Source organism: Lemur catta, chromosome 8 (assembly GCF_020740605.2).
Source record: "Lemur catta isolate mLemCat1 chromosome 8, mLemCat1.pri, whole genome shotgun sequence".
NCBI classification, from domain to species: domain Eukaryota; kingdom Metazoa; phylum Chordata; class Mammalia; order Primates; family Lemuridae; genus Lemur; species Lemur catta.
This window is the reverse complement of record NC_059135.1, coordinates 5,437,465-5,455,172: the sequence shown is the minus strand read 5'-3', so window position 1 is coordinate 5,455,172 and position 17,708 is coordinate 5,437,465. Positions and strand designations below refer to the sequence as shown.

General features: G+C 46.9%; 2 long non-coding RNA genes across 4 annotated transcripts; both read left to right on the top strand.

The window, feature by feature from the left end:
• The first annotated feature begins 1,891 nt into the window (after window positions 1–1,891).
• On the top strand, window positions 1,892–17,311 carry LOC123643635. Its single transcript, XR_006736860.1, has 3 exons — window positions 1,892–2,051; window positions 10,757–10,996; window positions 16,991–17,311. It is a non-coding gene; the product is annotated as an uncharacterized LOC123643635 (long non-coding RNA).
• LOC123643634 lies at window positions 2,554–6,332 on the top strand. 3 transcript variants are annotated; one of them, XR_006736858.1, is made up of 5 exons: window positions 2,554–2,661; window positions 3,807–3,891; window positions 5,038–5,086; window positions 5,731–5,868; window positions 6,229–6,332. It is a non-coding gene; the product is annotated as an uncharacterized LOC123643634 (long non-coding RNA). The 3 variants fall into 3 exon arrangements; XR_006736859.1 differs by lacking the exon at window positions 5,038–5,086; XR_006736857.1 differs by having other exon boundaries at window positions 5,038–5,868.
• Window positions 17,312–17,708: the final 397 nt, after the last annotated feature.

The following is a 17,708-nucleotide window of genomic DNA, read 5'->3' as shown; positions in this document are numbered from 1 at the left end:
CTCGAGTTTTTGCTATTGTTGTTCCAGCATGGGACTATAGTACAGTTGTCCCTCTTATCCTCCAGGGACCGGCTTTGGGACTGCCTTGGGTACCCCCATCTGTGGGTACTCACGTCCCTGCTATAAAATGGCGTAGTGTCTGCATATGGCCTGTGTACATCTCCCACGTGCTTTAGACCATCCCTAGGTTACCTATAGCACCTACTCCAATGTAAACAGTTGTTACACTGCATTGTTCAGGGAACAATGACAAGAAAAAGTCTGTCCATGTTCAGTGCAGACACAATCATTTCTTTTCTTAATATTTTTGACCTGGCAATGGTTGACTCCACGGATGTGGAACCTACGGATACAGAGGGCTGACTGTATTTTACTATAGTCACATTCAGGAATGCACAAATCAGAGAAAGAATGTCTCCCAATTTTATTCCTCTGAGGTAACCACCATTAACCTCATGCCAGAAAATTTTCCATGCACATGAAATCTTTTTTTGTGTGGAAATAATCTTGGCAAAGGACTTTAGAACTGGCTTTAGATAAATAAAAATAATAGACACATCTGAAAATAAAACAGTGCCGCAAACTGGACCACATTGCGTGTGCTGATCTGCAATTTACCTTCTTGTGAATGGCGTCACAGTATTGCACTGCACGGACGTTTCCTAACTGATTTATCTAATTCCCAACTGATGGGCCTTTGGGTTGTTTCCAATTTGTGGTTGTTTTGCTATTAAAAATAATGATGCAATGAGCTTTCTCAAACCAGTATCTTTGCATATTTATGCTATTAATTCCACAGGATAAATTCTGAGGAGTACAATAGCTGGACCAGAGAATATGGCATCTTTCAATTCTGACAGCTGTAAATGTCCAATTTCCCACTATCCCAATGTGCATGACCGACTCCCTGAGCTCTTCTCACTCTTGTGCCAACCCTATCACGGGGCAAAATACACCAAATGCTGATGTTGATTATCTCCTGAGGTGTGGTTATGTGACTGTTTCATTGTTTTCTCCATAATTTTCTTTAATTTCCAGTATTTCCACTGTAATTATAAATTATTGTAGAATTTACCAAAATAAAGTTTAAGTACTAGCTTTCAGAGGTGAGAGAAATTACTTCCAATTAGAAATTAGAAAAGGTTTAGTTCATGCCTGTAATCCTAGCACTCTGGGAGGCTGCAGCTGGAGGATCTCTTGAGGTCAGGAGTTTGAGACCAGCCTGAGCAAGAGCAAGACCCCAGCTCTACTAAAAATAGAAAAAATTAGCTGGGCGTGGTGGCACTCGCCTATAATCCCAACTAGTTGGGAGGCTGAGGTAGGAGGATCGCTTGAGTTCGGGAGTTTGAGGTTGCTGTGAGCTAGGCTGAAGCCAGGGCATTCTAGCCTGGGCAACAGAGCAAGAAAAGGCAGGAAGGCAGGAAGGAAAAGAGGAGAGGAGAGGAGAGGAGAGGAGAGGAGAGGAGAGGAGAGGAGAGGAGAGGAGAGGAGGGGAGAGGAGAGGAGGGGAGGGGAGGGGAGGGGAGGGGAGGGGAGGGGAGGGGAGGGGAGGGGAGGGGGAGAGGGGAGGGGAGGGGAGGAGAGGAGAGGAGAACAGAAGAGAAGAGAAAAGAAGGAAGGGATGAAGGGAGGAAGGAAGGAAGGAAGGAAGTAGGTAGGGAGGGAAGGAAGGAGGGAGGGAGGGAAGGAAGGAAGGAAGGAAGGAAGGAAGGAAGGAAGGAAGGAAGGAAGGAAGGAAGGAAGGAAGGAAGGAAGGAAGGAGGGAGGGTTGGTTTAGTGATGACCGCAATGCAGGAGAATGCCTGGCTCCTAACAGGCAGCAGGGCTCCTGCACCGGCAGGTGGGTGTTCAAGTTGAAGCTGCGACCCAGAGAACAAGACGATGAGGACGACAGACAGGGATGAGCAGAGATTTCTGCCCAGGGGAGACTGGCAGGGCTGGGCTGCAGGAAGAAGAATGTTGCAGCAGCTGTAGGAGAACCGGGGCTGGGGAGAGACCAGCCCTAAAGCAACTGCACGTCCAGGCAAGAGGTGGTGCAGGCTCAGCGTCAGGTAAGGGGCTGGACGGGGGAGAAACTGAACCCAACACTGTGGAAGCAGAAATGTGAGATTCTGTGGGGCAGCTTTTTCCCTACATGAGCAAACAGAGTTGCAGGTGCCCCTTGCAGAAGCGGCTCTACGGGACCTGAGCAGGTTTTTCTAGCTCAGCTATTTGTGAAACATAAACCTGAGCTTGGAAGGCCCGGGAGGATTGAGCAATCTCGCCGGAGAGAGGTCGTGCTCGGGCTAGCAAGGAGAGGTAACCTCGACCACAGGGAGCCTTTTCCCTCAGGAACGCTGAGTTTCTCCAAAACGACAAAAAGTGTGCGTGTGTTGTAACAGTTTCATTTCTAGATCAATATTTTTTCAAGGAGGGAAAGAAATTACAATTTAGGGAAAACAGAAGAGAAGCGGGTGAAACCGCTACTGACCCTCCGTTCAATCGCCAGGACCGGGTCCAGGGGGCGGGGCCGGGTCCGGGTCCAGGGGGCGGGTCCGGGTCCAGGGGGCGGGGCCGGCGCGTTCCCAGCCCCGCAGCGCTTATGAAAGAGCGGCCCGAAACAGCCCATTAAATGCTTCAGCACAGATTAGGGAACTGGCTCCAAGGGATCGCATTTTTAAGGTAAGCCCGTGGCAACAGGACAACCTCCCAAATCAGTCTCTGTTAACCACAGAGGCTTATTTCCTGCCCAAGTTACAGGCTGGCGGAGGGGAGGCTGTGCCTCTGCCCCACGGTCCCACAGCGAGATTCAGGGGCAGCTGACTTGGGGGCCGGGGGCTCTCATGGCAGAGGGGAAAGATAAGAAAGCTAAAACAAAACAGAAACAAAGACACCCGGCAATGGCCCTGAACCTTTCAGCTGGGAACTGGCACGCTGTCTCACTTCTGCTCACGTTTCCTTGGCCTAGGAAAGTCACCTCCCCAAGGCCGCTGTCAGTGGGATGGGAGGGAGGCTCCCTGCCACCTGCTAGTGGAGCACTGTGCAGGCTTCTTGCAGGAAGCCCTTAGCTGAGAACACGGCCTGCCTGCGGCCAGGGCCAGGGTGGAGGGGCTGGAACTTGAAGCCCCAGGCCTGCTCTGTCTGCTACAGGCACTTCCTCCCAACACCCCACCCAGATCCTGGCCCATCTGAGTGGAGCTCTGATTCCAGAACGGTGCCTTGTGTTCCTCCCTCACCTCTGGCTGGCCTCCTGTTCCACCTTGCAGAGGACCACTAGGACCATCGGGCTCCCACCTCTGAAACACCACCTCTGGAAGGTGCCTCTGAGCCTGGAGTAACACACTTGCTGGGAAATGCTGATTCAAGTCCAGGGCAAGCTCAGTAGGACCCTTTTTGGAGGGCTGCCTTTAACCCTCCGGGATCTGCAGCCAGATCAGTGTCTTCCACTATGACCCTCTGCCTTCCCAGCTTCTTCCAAGTCTCCCTCCCCCCACTGTGAGGTGCCAACATACTTTGCAGCCAAGTGGCAGAGGTAGGAAAGAAAGATCTCTACTAGAAACGGTGCCTCCCCTCGAGTCAGCCCACGGAGGGGCCTGTGCTGGCAGGTGCCGCCCGCCCTGCTGGAGCTCATTGCCAATTCCGCCCTGTTCCTGCTTGTTCTTTTCCCATGTAGTATTAGCAGGCACCCATGTTTATGAGCTACAACAGTGAGATCTACGCAAACAAATTCTCTAAGTAATAATAACCAGCCTAAATAACATGCTCAAGAACAAACAGAGCTTTGCAACCGGCAAAATCAGCTTCTCACATCTGATTCCTGTTTGTAGAATGCTTGCTGTGTGTGTGCGGGAGAAGTCTTGGGTGGCTCTCAGGGGACCTGGAAATTTCACTCTGTGACCTGACAACCAACAGGTAACCCGAGAAAACAAAACAACAAACCAACAAAAATAAACAGGATTACTGAAAACAAGGAAGGCAACATAGACAACTCCAAATCTAAGAAAATAGAGGAGGAAAGGTGTCCACTGCCCCACCATCTTGGCTATCATTATTTAAAAATTTTGCTCTAGTTCCTTTCCATGAGCTTGTAAAACTAAATGATAGTTTTTACATAAACTTTGGGATCCAGTTTTTCTTTTAAATTAGCATCAATAGATGTTCTTCATAATGGTTGCTTTTGGCAGCTGAATAATTTTCTATTTACTGAAAAGATTGGATGCGTGTTTGGTAATTTAATTAGCCAGTTCCCTTACTGCTGAACACTTAGGTGATTTTTATTTTATATATTTGCAATGATAAAGAATACTATTATGAATATTTATGCATTCAGGTTTGTGCATAAATATGAGGTTGTGGCTATCTGATTTGTTTAAGCAATGAAGCTAGAGTCACAACAGTAGAGGTAGAAAATGATACTGCATATTTACAAGAAACCTAAGAAAAATGATGCCAATTTTCTTCTATGTTTTGGAATCTGTAGGAAGGGCCACCCCTTTAAGAGCTTATGCAACTGACAGTGGGGTGTGCTGTGAGAATGTCATAGGGGAGGAAAATATCTCCTGCTAACTATCTGAGCTTCATCAGCTGGGATTCCTGTAAGAAAAGACAGGTTAACAAGTGCAAACCCTACAGACTTATTCAATATAAATTGCACATGACATGGAGCCTTCATAAAGAAATGAAGAAGACCTCAAGAAACAGTTAAGCCTGGGTGTTTTTATGCTAGCTTGATGAAGAGTCGCAGAAAAATGTGATAGGATAAAGGGTGTTAAGTACACTGGGGACATTGTAGCGAGACCTGTGCGTTCAGATTCCTCTCTGTGTCCCGTGTGTTCAGAGGAAGGATGCTTCCTGTGTCTGGGTACAGCGCAGGCACCTCTCTCCTGGGGGTCTTGTGACCTGCTTCAGGGGAAGGTCAGAAAGTCCCTCCTGCAACTACTGCTCCTCAAATTTCTTTGGCTTAAAACATCCAGTATGCCAGTGTGCCGAAGTCTGGGGTACTGTGTCCTGACCCCCACCAGTGTCTTTCATAGCTCTCCTACCCTGGCTTGTTTGCAGGATAAATGGATCCTCCCCAGAAGGACCCATGGAAGAAATTTCCCCTCAGGTATCAATATCTGAAAAATATGGCCCACCTCTGAAGAGCTCGTTAGGTTTTATTGTATGGACATTACGAATCCTGCAAAACTAAGCAGTCTCAGCTCTAGGGAGCTGTGCATTTGTTATGCTCTTCTAGCAAGTACTTAGGATCCTTCCTTACACATTTCTCTGCTAATCCCCCCATTAACTTTATTTCCAGTATGCTCTTTCTATTTAAAATGACGTTAGAAAGGAGTTCTTGATAACGTTCAAAAAGAAAAAAAAAGCAGAACACAATAATGTAAACTACAAAAAATAGCATTAAGAAAAGGAATAGAAATGTATGTGAGTGCTGGAGTTGGGGGGATTATGGATAGTATTTTCCAAGCTGGCTTTTGTGAAATTTTTTTTTAACATGAACGTGCATTACTTTTATAAAGCTATTGAGAAAACCATTAGCTTTGGGAACCGAAAAGGAAGTGCGAGTGAACTCACTCCGTGCCCGGGCAGCCGGCACCATTTACCTGTAACGGCGTAAGCACTTGTACAATTTAATAATTTGCTGATTACTGCCATGCATTAGACTTTAACTATTTTGTCTACAAAGCATGAGCACCCCTTACGTAGTTAATGTAGCCACATTAAACATTTATGTGACGGCTATATTCCCAGGGCTGGTTCGTTTCCATTTTTTCATATCGTGAGCTGATGCAGCTGCTCCGCACTTCCCGGGAGAGGCTCTTGCACACCTGAGGCAGGAAGCCTCTTCTGCAGGGATGCCAGAACTGGAGAGGGCGGCAAGGCACAAAGGTTTGCCCTATATTTGTTTTTTTCCTTTTCTTCTCCCCTTTGCCATTGCGGGGCATTTCCTGGGCGTCATGCTCTTTTCTCATTTTGATTGATGCTAATAGCATTTTCAAACTGCAGTTTCCCCAGGATTACTTAAAAACTGGTAGCAACGTTTCCAAATAGTGCAACACTTTTCACCCAATATTTTCAATACTTCTAGAGTGGTTAATGCCTGGAAAATGAATTCAAAGGATTTGAGAAATCATTTTCCCCAAAACAGTTGTGCCTTGCAAATTTGATCAAGTTCTGAGTTGCTAAATACATCCTTCACGAAATCTAGCTCCATAAAATTAAACTACCTTTCTTATGCCTCCTTCTTAGGGTTTCCGGAAAAAGTGCATGGCATCCAGTTAAATACACGACATAAAATACATGGCATCTGGTTACATTTGAATTTCAGGTGGACAATAAATAATTTTTTCGTATACGTATGTCTCAAATCTTGCATCCTCTTTTCTATCCCAAATGAAGACTCCTTCACCTCCAGGTGGAACTACCAGTCTCCAGAAGGGCAAGTCTGGCCAGTGCCTGATTGCCCAGGTGGTGTAGGTGAGCTCAGCTTTGGCAGTTTGGACAAAATAGCTCATTTGTTGCTTTTTTTTAAAGACAGGATGATTTTTCACTCTATCACAAAACAGAATTTCAACAAATTCAGTTTAAAGATCTAATAGGCTTTTACTAGCAATTCACGAGTCGTGCAGCATCCCATCTGTGAAATAGAAAAGGCGCTCTGCCGTGCCCGCAGAAGAGTCAGGTTTTTTGTTAAGGTAGCTTGAGCAGGAACAAAGAAACAGTTTAGTACAAAACGGTGGACTGGTTAACATCAGATTACCGCGGGTCACTTTCCTTGTAAGAATCAAAGCAGATGGGACTTTCTCTTCATACCACCACTGAGGAAAACTGGCCCATCTCTCTCCCGATTGCTCGAGAAATCAGGTCAGGTACACAACTTACTTCCAGTTTCCAGACGTGGAGCTTTAGCATGAGTGGCTCTGCTTCGGTTCGGTCTGTCGGGGCCTCGTGCGGGAGCCCAGCCCCAAACAGTGAGCTCCTGTACGTTCGGTTTAACGGCTCTCCTGGGGCTGCCGGGAAGACCTGCGGGCGTGCCCCTGGTGCTCCCACCTCCACTGTGGCCGGGAGGGGTCATGCAGCGTGGCGGCCTCACCTCCAACACAACGTTCCTGGGGCAAAGGGAACAGAGGGGAAGGAGAGAGAGGGAGAAAGAGGGAGCTTGCCATCCCACCTCCGAACCTCTGCCAGCCAAGTGGCCAACGTGGGGTGGGTGGAGGCTCCCTGCGACTGGCGGAGTGGCTGCCCTTTCCGTCCCGTGTCCCTCAGGGTGGAACAGAAGCGGCTCACACAAACTCGGGGGCATTTGGGGCAGAAGGCACCACAAGGAGGGAAGTCCCTAAGAATGTGCAGGGGTGGCAGGAAACTAGAAAGTCCCTCTGACATCTGAGTTACACTTGTAGAAGAAACAGAGCTCTGTGTTTGGTAACCAATTGCCTCGACTCCAATCTTGCATCTCCCACATACTGGCTGTGTGATCTCAGACAAATGACCTAACCTCTCTGATTGGATTCTACATCTTTAAAAAGCAAATGTGAACGCCTGCATGTAGGGTCTCCTTGAGACTTAAATGAAACGTGAGTTGATGCACCCAGATATGTGTCTCCAAAACATCAGTCCTCTTTTTGTTTTAGATCCACTATTTCTAGGGGATGAATACACTAGAAAAAAGCAGTAGAGCTGAACAACTAATCACTCAAAATAACACGGGGAGCAATTCTTTCCTGCTTCCCCGTGGCTTGTTGGCTACAGCTGTAGGAGAGGAGGAAAAAGAGCCAGCTGACGCCGTGAGAGCGTCACACAGGCAAATGCAGTTTTCTGTACACCTGCAGCCTCTATTGCCACACACACACACACACACACACACACGCACACGCGCACATGCACACGCGCACACGCACACCTACTGCTGGGTCATCAGCTGCCAAAACCAAATTTTATTATAGTTGAGTTGTTTGAAATAGCAAGTCTTTTCCCTATTTTTGTGCATGGTTAACAAAGAACATGGTATCCTTTTGCTTCCTCAAGCCCTTCAAAACAAAATAATGCAAAACGTATACCGTTTACCAAAATCTATCGGGAAGTACCAATGTGCTCATAGTAACTGGACTTTCTTCCACTTGAGCTCTCTGCCTCATCCAAATCCGCGCTAGTTACAGACTCCGCTTGGGGAGATCCATGAACACAAATTCAGTCTACACCTCGGGTTTCAGGGCTGCTCTCAAGGTCTGGAAAAGTTTGATTTAACAACAGTCTTAACTGAGTGCAGCACAGCCAGAGCGAATCTGAGCTCTTGCCTTGGTGAGAACCGGCCTGACCAGTGTGCGGGGTGGTGCCGCCCATCTCAGGGTGCTCATCAGGATTTCCAGGGGAGCCACCTGCAGTCCCGAGGCTGAGACGGAGAAGGTGAGCTCAGCGCCAGCTCAGCCAACACCATACTCTCAGGCTACGGGCACAGACGGGCATCCGAATGGCTGTGGGTGCGTGGGGATGGCTGTGGCTTTGTCCTCTCCCCAGGAACCAGGAAGAGAGTGTGTCTCTTATCCTCTGCACCCTCTAAGCCATCTTCAGGAACCTGTAAGGAACACCTTTGTCATCACCTGAAGGAGGTGAGGGGTGAACTATAACTCTCAGGTCTGGTGTAACTGGATGACTTTTGCAGCGGGATAGGACGTTTGTCCATTCTAAGAAGAGCAACGCTGCAGTCTGTTTTCAGATACGAGCTCTCCACTAGCATGGATTGAACCCAGAAATTAGGATTGCAGACGGCTGGTTGCATCCCCAGTGGCTCTAGCCAGAAACAATTACCCACTTGCCTCATTAGAACAAGGAACACATGGCTGATTGTCTCCACAATTACCCAAGTGTGGTTCAGTTTCTGGTGCCTGCGAACTCGGGACCATGAAGAGGGGCTGGCAAGGGTAGAAGAGGAATTAAAATTCAGTCGTAAATACATGGTCTGGCATTCTATTTTTAATTCCCTTTCTTTGCAAGGGGGAGTATGGAGCATGGAGTACAAAAAGAGGGAGGCTGGGCGAGGTGACCCCTGTGCTATTTTCTGTCTTTCAACTGCTATGATCCGTGGTGAAACAAAGCACAAAGAACCACACAGGATCTGTGATCTGTTTCAATAGAACCTACTTTACCAGAAGGCAAGGAATGGGAGTGGTATGTCCTCCCCACACTTCTAGGAGTTTCCTGAGGTCCTGCTGGCTTCTCTTTGGCAGCAGATGGGACCCAGGGAAGCAGCCCAGCCTTGGCGGTCAAGACTCTGCCTGGGCACAGGCAGCGAGGGGACTTGGGTTCGAGCTTTCTGTATTAGTCTGTCTGGGCTGCCATGACAAAACATCTCAGAACGAATAATTTATCAACAACAGAAATTTATTTATGGTAGTGCTGGAGGCTGGGAATTCTAAGATCAGTGTGCCAGCAGATTTGCTGTCTGGTGAGACATCTCTGCTTCATAGATGGGGCCTTCTATGTGTCCTCACGTGGCGGGGACCAGACAGCCCCTTTAGAAGGGCACAAATCCCAATGCTGAGGGCAAAACCCTCGTGACCCAATCACATCCTGAAGACTCACCTCTTAATACTGCTGTACTGGGGACTATGTTTCAACGTGAATTTTGGAGGGACACAAAACCCAAACCATAGCAATTCCTTCTGAAATCGCTCATCTGATGAGACTCTGGCCTTCTGCCTAAGCATCTCCCTTCTCCCTTTTATCTTTCTGCGTTTGTATCTAGTTTGATTTTCTATTTTCCCCAGATTGTCCGAGGACCCCATTGTGTCAGTAAATGTCCAGTGGTGAAGCACCAAGAGGCTGCAGGTTTTGCACAGTCAGGATAGGGTTTATTCGCTGCTAAAGAACCCTGCTAAGGCACACTCAGGCCCTCTGTCTTTTACAGAGACATCCTTGAGAGCAAACAAGGAAAATGAAAGGGATGCTAACAAAAATAAATATGAGGCAAGAGATACCAAAAACTTTAAAAAGGAAGAAAGGAAGAAAGGGAGGGAGGGAGACGGTGTCAGGAAGGTCAGTAGAAGGCTCCCTGCCCCTGCTGTTCAGCCTGGCACATCTCCCCCTTCCAGCAGGTCGGATTGATCAGTTCATTCTGATGTGTGATGATTAATGAAGGTGGACACAGTCAGCAGCCTACAATATTGATATTATAAAAAGGGATACTTAAAAATGTCCTGATTATCTCCCCAAAAGAGGTTCACAGTAGTGGGCATTTTAGATAATCTAGTTCTGGCTAGTGTCTCAACTTCAATAGCCCATGAATGAAGACACTAACAATATAAAGATTGAGTTTGTGCATTTGACTTACTGCTGAGTTTCTATTTCATGTCATCATTTATATTGAGAAAATGTATCGAGCAAAATGCATTGATGAACAATTTAATTTGTATGCCTTTGTAAAACTTTCCATGGGCAAATTTTTGCCACTCACAGTTGTTTGAAGAATCCATCTTGCTCTGTCATTGCTTAAATTTTTCAAATTTCCATTGGCAGCTGAGAAAGCCATCAGGATTGTCAAGACATTTCCCCTTTTATCAGAGGAGTCTTGAACAACCCTTGAACTCCGGGTTCAAGGCTAACAGACTTAGCCTTGGGATGCTGGCGGGGTTTTCTCTTCTGAAAAGAAACAGTAACAGACGCACAGGCTAAGGGGTGGGAGAAGGGGTAGTGTGTCAGAAAATAGTGTGTCATCTGGTTGTGGGTTTATGTGGGTTTTCAGGGTGGTGATTTAATGTTTTTGAATCTGTGTGTTTTGCAGATGCTGACGCTGTAAACTCCACAAGGGCAGAAACTTAACCGACTGGGCTTTTAGCCAGGCACTGCCCAGCAGTACGAGCACTGCCAAGCATGACTGCGGAGCTCGGGCTGCATGACCTTTTCAGAGCGACTCCGGGTGGGATGCTGCTGGAAAAGAAGCCCTCCCGGGCCGCCAGCGAGGGTGACAAATGTGACCAGTTATTTCAACTTCCTCCCTAATGGCAGAAGAGAAACTTCCAGGGTAAGTCGTGACGGGGCAGGACAAGCTCCTTCTTAGTATCTTTTGCAGGGCTGTGCATCAGCCCCCGCACCGCAACAGAATTTCACAATATTCCCTTCTGAGTCCACCCTGAGGTCAGCATTCCTAAGTAACAGCTCTTCAGGACGTGTGAAAGCGAGAGATCACCCTTATTTTCTTGGGAGGAATGTCTGAGACCAAAAGCCAAACAGCTGCTAGCCAGCGGTGCGCTCTGGCACCTCCGAGACATCTGCCCTTTTCTGCTGCGTGTGGCACCTCTCATCTTCGTGGCAGACGCCATCTGCCGCCATGTGCCCCAAGCTCAAGAGAGGGTGTCTTGGCAGAGGAGGGCGTATGTAAAGGCAGTCGACAGCAGCCCAGTTTCTTACTGTAAAATAATATGGAGAAGTCCTGCTGTCTGCACACTCAGGAGGATAGCCGATGGTGAACAAAAAGTTTGTTAAGACATCACAAATATATAGAACATTTTACTTGAACTTAAAAGACACAAATAGAGTTTGTTGGAAATAGAAGCCCTCTTTTGATGTGAGACTAAGTTCTGTTTTTGAGTGAGGCCTCCTTACTGGAGTTCAGCACCGTCTTTCTCGCAAAGCCATCTCTTTAATGCGCCATCTCAAATTCTCAGATACAATTTCTTTCATGTGGAGCAAGAACTTAAGAATACTTAAAAAACAATATGTGGGTAAAATCTTTCTAGGTTTTTTACAATCTCCACCCCACCCCCCAACTGTTTACTGGTATCTTGTCCACAGTTTTTAAAAAAATATTTTTAAGAGATTCATTCTTACTCTTTCCGGAGTATTCATCTTAGTTTTTTGTAGAAACAATAGCTCTCTTTCCTTTTGTACTCATAGTTCATAGATCCATGTAGTATTTACTTAAATTACATAATTATGACAACCAATACAAGTAACATAATAGGCTTGAGAGCTGACCTAACTCAGTCTCAGGCGGATTTATTAGAGAGCAACCCACTAGCCTCAAGCAACGGGCCACGTTGAGCCTGTTTTGCAGAAGGCATGCAGAGTGTTGGTTAATCTAGCAATGTGGTTACGGGAAGGTTGGTCCAGAGTGCTTTTGCCATAGAAGATACAGTCAAATAAGACTCTCCTCTCTCCTCACTACTTAAACCTGTTGGATAGGTAAGCTCCCCGTGGAAGTCAGAAGAGGGTGCAATAATATCAACGCTTCAAGGCACTGACCTTCAAGGCACTGACCTTCAAGACAAGGCTTTGCCGGCTGAGCCAGGCCCTTGACCTCCTCCAGCCAAGTCTCTTCTAGTCATTGGTTATGGCTGGAATGGTCCCACGGAATGTCTTAGAACATCTTGGGACTATTCCCACTTCCCTTTTTCCATGTTCTCTCTCAGAGCAACCAAACTGTTTCAATGTTTGAGATGTCAGAACAGCACCTCATCCTGAACAAATCCATGGTGAAGGTTCATCTGGAACCCTGATATCTCTATATTTTTCTCCTTTAAAAAAATAGTTAAAATATCTCATGAAATTTGGGTACCAGATTTTTTTCTCATTGAAAAGTATGTGACATCTAAATTACCATTGCATTAAGTATTATTTTTTATCATCATTTTAAATGATTGCTTAGAGTCCTAATGCATGGAAATACAGAGACGAATTAATCATTTTCTCTTTTATTCTTTTACTTTCTTCCTTTTTTTATGCCATAATAATAGCATTGCTATTATCCAACACTATTCTAAAAGTTCTAGCCAATTCAGTAACATATAATTACTGGAGAAAAACTGAGATTATCATTAGTCACAGTTGTGATGCAACCGAAAAACACTATCAGAACTAAGAGCAGCAGGACTGTGGTAAATAAAAATTAAAAATATATGTGTATATTTGTGTGCATGCATATTTACAAACACACAGTCACGTACACACATATATTTAGTTTTCCTATGTGACAGAAATGACCACCTAAAATATAATATAAAGAGCTATAAAATTGTAACTAACTAAGGTATAACTGAAACCAAAAACTGTTAGGTCATACAAGAAGATCATAAAACTTTGCTGGGGGACATAAGATTTGGTTCTTGCCAAAATGAATGCTATAATTTTAATATGACTCCATTCAGACTCTCCCTGGGATTCCCTTTTTGGAACTTTGAACATAATTTTAAAATTCAAATGGAAAAGTCAATGGGAAAGGCTGGACAGATTCTGTAACCCAGGTCCCCTCCCCGCTCTGACACCCACCAGCGCTGCGGCACACTGCAGAGATGTGCGCTCTAGAAGTAGCACCATGATGGCTCAGCCACCGGCAAAGGAAACAGGACAGAAAGTCCCCAGACAGACCCAAGTGTGGGGGAGAATTTAGTATTTGATGAAGACGAGTTCAGGAACTAAGGCAGTACTGGGAGTAAGCATTAGTAACTCAGGCACATGCCCAATCTGGCCAGCCTTCGTTTCCATTTCTCCAGGGAGATTTTCCACGGCATTTTCATCAGGGTCCTCCCGGTGGTACTCACTCAGAGTTGTCAGTTTAGCATAGTGATTCAGAACTTGGATTTGGAAGCCTGAACTGCTCAGGTTCAAATCTCTGCTTACAAAGTAGACAACTTTGGACAAGTTATTCAGGTCTGCTGTTTTCTTATTCATCACATGGAATAGGAGCAGTCTTAGCTCCTATTGCTAGGTCTGAACTCATGAACTGTATGAGAATTAAAAGCTAAGCTCTGTGAAATGCTTAGAACAGTACTTGGCACCCAGTAGGTATCATCTAAAAGTTAATGATTATTTTTATGTCATGGCTTTCCTTAAAAACAACAACAACAACAACAAAAAACAGACTTTATACAAATTCCCCGAACAAATTCTCCGAACACTTAGAACCTCTTCTCCCATGTTAGGGTGGTGCCACCTCTTCTCCTTGGCCAAACCCCTAACCACACTGCAGGTGCAAGTTGCTCACCGGACAGTTTGAGCCTCTTTATTTTAAAATTGGTTCCTGTATATTTTTAAAGATGTCAATTTCTTCACCAATTTATTCTAAAAAATGTGATAATCTTGTGAAAATTGAGAGGTGGGTGCCCAACAAAATGTTAACAGTAGTTATCTCTGATGTGATTATGTGAGATTTTTACTGTCTTACTTCTCTCCAATTTCTCTACATTAGAAATATTTTATTTTACAATCAGAAAATATATATATTAATACGACGACAACAGCAAAGACTTGGAGAAGGAAGCCTCAACTCACCGGTCTTGACTGACTAGGAGTCCCTGAGCCCTTGCTTTCTTACTTTTTAACAAAAATTGTTTAAAAATGGACATAGAAGAGCTGTTCCTGGTTCCCACAGGGCAGACTGTCCCAGGCTTGGGCCCATCTGGCCTCCCCGCAGGCTGGCACCATCCTCTGGTTTGTTTTAAGTTGATGCCAACTGTCCAGAGACTGAGCGGTCCGTAAGTAGATGTGTTACAGCCTTCAGAGTGCTGGCCCCGAATCCCGGCGGGGCTCGTCCTCCCCTGGACACGATAAGTTTTACGCGTGTTCAGGATCTGGGGGAAGGCAAGCCTGGTTTGCAGCACAAGGAGGCGGCTCCGTTTGTGCCAGGAGAAAAGCAGCAGCTTTTATGGCCACGCTGGGGGACAGAGGTGGGTCACCCAGCACCTCTCACTGCACCATCAAAGGGCTCTAATCAGGCGGCAGGAGGCTCAGGAAGTATCTGGACTTAATGCCAGACGGGGGAGTGTCTGGGATTCTGAAGGTGGTTAGGGATCCCGGCTCTGACGTCAGCGGCCTGGTTCAAATCCAAGGTCTTCTATTTTTGGCTTAACGGCTGTGTGGCCTCAGGCTGGCTCTGTCCCTCCATTTCTCCTTCTGTAAAATCTGGGAAGGGATGGTACTGAAAATAAAATCACTTGATTTTGTGAGCTTTAAATGAGCTGATGTTGGCCTAGAGCCTAACATCTTAGAAAGCACCCTAAAATCTTGCCTTTGTTTCTGGAGATGGAGTTAACAGAAACTGGGTATAAGAAATTGTACGACGTAATTTCTTAGAATGAATTCATTACAAACATCTTCCCAGTGGAACTACAAATACCTATGGCGTGGTCCGACCTGTGTCCTCAGCTTTCAACATTCTTAGAGTTTGTGATCACTGTGGGCAACCTGAGCATTGAGCAAAAAATGCCAGTGTTTAAATGCAGTGACAAGCACACCTGCTGTGAGCGAAGGAGGTCCTTAGGGATTGAGCCACCTGTGGAATTCTAAGGAGACTATTGGGACCCCTGACTGGGCATTTCCTCTTCATCTTTATGTTTGGGAAGCGTCCGTTTGGAACGTATGTTGACATGAGGACACATTTTGCAGGCAGAATGATTCCACCTAGAACGCAAATGTTTGGGGACATGTTATTGTTCCAAAAAACACGTAGTGGCTGATTTCCTAATGAGGGAATTGAGCACTGACAGTGTTAAAATCAAAGCAGGTGGAGACTACACCGGGAGCAGCCTCCTTTACCTGCCATAGTTAACTCTTAACATTTTCTCATTTTGCGGTTACCATTCATTGTTTTCTTCTCTAATTTGAAATACAGAACTCACAATTCAGCTTCCACCTTTGGAAACAAAATCCAATTGAATGCACAAACAATTCTTGGGAAACTAGGATATGAATAGATGTTTTTCCACATTACCAAGATGCTCCTTTAGAAGAGCGACTATGGAAGAAAGGCAGTGAAATGATCCCAGCGTTCCCATGTGGGCTCTGATCCGGCTAGATTCACGCCCAGGGAAAGCCTCACCCCTGGCCTGTCCGCTCCCTTCTGGAGCTAAATGCTGGGAGTGGTGAAGACTGCAGGGCACCGAGAGGCACGGCTGGGAAGGACAGGGACCACAGAGCAGCCAGCAGCTCGCCCCCCTGCCCCGGGATCTTCCTAATACGTTACTCAGAGCCCATCCTGTTACTTCCTGGCATCAGCTGCCCCGCGCACTCCGGGGAGATGAGAAATGGTCACATGGCGGCCCTGCCCACCTCCCTCCCTGTCTCTCTGTCTCCCTCACTGTCCTGGTTCCTCCGATCTTGCAGATCCTCAAACTCGCCCAGCTCCTTCCAGTCTTAGGGGCTTCTGCGTCTCTTCTGGATAAGCCTGTCTCCGCATTTTCCACCCCAGTGGACCTTTGCTGGGGATGTCACCCAAGATCTTGTCAAGTCCCCAGATGTACACAAGCCATCGTATCCTTCAGTACGGGCGCCGGAGTGGGAGAGGCCGGCTGGAGAGGAGACGGCCTGAGCTGGGGTGGAGGCCGAGTCTCGGGGGTTGGCTCAGCTTGCTGACAGCCCAGTGACCTGGTCACGCCGCGGCCTCGCCGCATGTGATGACGGTCGGCCCAGGCTGTCCCCACTCCCAGGGCCTCACACAAGTTCCTCCTTTTCATCCTGGTGTGTCATCATCCCCGGGTGGCCTCCCCAGCTCCCAGCCACCACCTTGTTACCCCGTGTGCTTGTCTCACGGTGTGTCACTCGGTGCCTCTCGCTATCCGAAGCCGTCCTGGGGCCAGTGCAGCGTGAGGGACCGGTGAGCAGCTGGCCTGGGCACAGTCTGGTCTGAGTGCAGGCCCAGCTCCTCCTGCACGCTCTCGATGCGACTTTGCACAAATAGCTTAACCCCCTGTGCCTCAGTTTCCTTACATACAGAATGGGGGTGATGATAGAAGCCCCTAATTTGGGAGGTTATTGTGAGGATTAGATGGAACAGCACACGAGAAGCAGGAGGTGATGCACATGCAAGAAACAGCAGCCGCCACCGCTCTGGTCTGGGGACTTCAAGAGAAATTCTTCCTCCCTCCTCTCGACCCCCGCAAGGACACACGCGGGGCTCCTTCTCCTCTGTGCCGTTCCTTCTCTCAGGGAAGCAGTGTGGGGTGGCAGGAAGGGCATAACCTGGATCGGATCTCCCCAGTGCACTAACAGGTAGCTCGATCCTCTCTGAACCTCGTTTCCGCAGCTCTACAACGGGAGTGATCATCTTCTCTCGCAGTGGTTGCGAGGACAGAATGAAGTGACTCGTTTTTTTGAATGTGCACCGTGGCTCTTGTGCTGCTGCTTCTACTGAAAGACGCACAAGGCTGACAGCGAACCTCACCACGGCTGCTGTCAGCTCAGTGGCTCAAGAGAAAGGAAAGCCTCACTTTCTAAGTGACATTAAGTATAATATTAGACTCCTGGGAAGCTCTTAGAAATGCCGAGAAGTCCCACTTAATATCTCCGTAAAAGTCCACTTACCTTTTCATTGTCCCTACACTTGAAAGAGTTTTGTATTTAATTTCACTGGGGTATGTTTTTAAAATTTCATAATTACTAGTGCTGCCATTGTGTTGTTTACGAGGTTTTTCACTAAAATGGTCTGTTATTTGAGGTTAAATTGGACAAGCTTCTGGGGACCTAAGTTTCTACAGAAAAGGGGAATTCTGGACTCCAGATAAATCAATTAACAAATGAATCTTTTGAAAATTTGCCTGTGTAAAGAACTCAAATGAAATTTTTTCTCTGATTTCCTGCCAGTCTTTTTAATCAACTGGCAGGTTTGAGAAAATAGCCAGCAGTCCTCCCGGGATCACTGCGGGAGGTCCCAGCCATGTTACCAGGATGGGATCACTGTCAGCCTGTGGACGCCCTGTGGCAGCACGTCTGTCCCTGGGGGAGACGCCGTGAGGGCCCAGGGC